The following is a 2,492-nucleotide window of genomic DNA, read 5'->3' on the forward strand; positions in this document are numbered from 1 at the left end:
GACGTCCATAACACAAATTATAAATAATAAACTTTAATATAACTGTATCGTACGACTACTGTTAACATTATGTAGATAATATCAGTGTCATGGTGTATATATATATATATATATATTATATTATAATCCACATCTATATCTTCCCTTCATTCATTTCTCGAGTTTTATCGATAACCATGAAAACCATAATCACTATGATTCCAACATAAATGTGAAATTTTCCGAAATTCTGAGATATCCATATCTGCAGACGAATGATCATTGAATATATGGCGTAAATTTGTATCATATCGTTTCAATATTATAAGGAAGTTTGAATTGTCTCTTATTAACTGTTTTGATATTTTAGAATATGTTTGCTCTAAATAAAATACAGAGCTAGCACCTGAATGCCTGCCGATGCTGAAATAATCTCTGATTACAGATTGTGGACCACATATTACATCATCAAAAATTATAATATAATTTTTCTTAGTCAAGTTTTGTTTTATGACTTTATCAGCGCTTGTAAATATGAAAAGATTAGCACCTTGTATATCATCTATTATTTTTTATAATAAAACATATTTTTCCTGATTAGAGGTTTTAGAGTATAAATAAATATTTTCAAATATTAACCCGTTTTCATGAGTGATGAGATTATACATTATATTTGTTTTTCCTGAACCACTGGGACCAACTAGTATAGCACGTATAGTATCAGGTAATAATGAACCATGTCTCGACAGTTTTTTTACCAACTGAACATCTAAATTTATTATATCTAATTTATCTTTCTGCTCAATAAAATCCATTTTTTCTCATAAAAACTCTAGAAATTTCAATTTACAATCAGTTATAGATGGAGCGTTCAACTCGCATGTACAGATCGAACAAGACTGGTAAAGGATTTCAAAACTCCCTTATAAATATTCTTCCATTTGAAGCACATGTTTCAGGTTATCAGTATTGTGGTCCTGGTACAAAATAAAGAAGAGACTAGATCGTGGTGATAAAGGAATAAACCCATTGGATAATGCTTGTAGAGATCACGATATTGCGTATGCATCGAGTTCAAATTTAAATGATAGACATAAAGCTGATAAAGTGCTAGAAAACCGTGCTTGGTAAAGATTTAAAACAAAATCAGAAATATTTATAAGGCACATCGAAGTGTCTTGAATAACCCCATACATCCGTATAAAAAGGTACTTTTAGGTTCAAGATTAAAAAAATTGTATTTATCATATTTAAAGGTATTACAGTTTTGTGTATAACCTATGGATCTATGATATATTATGAGTTTCTAATATTTTCATACCTCGATTAACCTAACCTATCCTCAATTATACCCACATTCTGGATGACTATTTGAAATTATTGTACTTTTTGGTACCGAAATGATCTGGAACCGGAACCTAAATTATTTGGAACCGGTACTTTTATTTTTTTTCATCAAAGAACCAGAACCGAACCGGAATCGTTTTTTATTTTTGGAGAACCAGTTCCGGAACCGATACCGATAAATTCAAAAGGTTCCAGTCCCTGCTACTTATACTACCTACTTGTATTAATTTGTCCCCCCATGTCCCCTTTATTTTCAAAGGCATGTATCCTAGGCGTCGCACGACGCGGGTCCCTTTTCCCCTTATTTACCTCTTGGATTCAAATTCCTAAGATGTGCCGCAAGCCAATAATATAAATTATATGAAAAAGATTACTCTCCTTTCTAACAGAAAAAAAATATATTCTCGTGAGTCCACGTGCCGATTGGTGCCCCAATAACAAAATATCATAACAATTATATTAAATAATACTCTGCCATGGAGACACAATTATATATGTTCAAGAGCCGAGTTTTCACTCAAGCCTCAGCTTTGCGGTTCCGTTTAGTCCCACATTTCCTCATTATTATTCTAAGTATTCTTTTCCGATACGTAATGCTATGTGGCCGTCACGAACTTATATTAATTACACATCACCATTTTCCAGCCACATTATTAAATTATTCATAAAAAACCATATTATTATTTCCAATTCTGTGTATCAAATTATATTATTCACTTTTTGTGAAACAAAATTACATTTTTTACCATGCCTTATATTATTATGATTACTATTGTTCTTTTTCGGCACTTTCGTGCAATATGTAAAATGTATTATTTCTGATTACCTTAAACCGAACTCATTTTATAATTCTTTGGTGTTCATTCACCAATGCGTGTTAAAACCTACCAGCTCTGCGCCTCTGCCGAAGTGAGTCTCACGGCTCACACGCGATACGGCTGGTAGGTCACGGTTCTAATGTCCCGTAGAACCGTGGGTAAGTTTTAAGAGCCTCAAAAACTCCTAACGCTCACACTATAATACAAATTAAATAATAACACTGATTTTGATGATTGGATGATAAAATAAAATAATGAACTATGTTTGCCCACAATTTAGTTTATGTTTATGTTTTTTTTTCTTTTTTTTGAGAGTGTTACCGATTAACAGTCTTTGGTAAATACTTT

The sequence above is a fragment of the Acyrthosiphon pisum genome, chromosome A2, assembly GCF_005508785.2.
Source record: "Acyrthosiphon pisum isolate AL4f chromosome A2, pea_aphid_22Mar2018_4r6ur, whole genome shotgun sequence".
In the NCBI taxonomy this organism is placed as follows: domain Eukaryota; kingdom Metazoa; phylum Arthropoda; class Insecta; order Hemiptera; family Aphididae; genus Acyrthosiphon; species Acyrthosiphon pisum.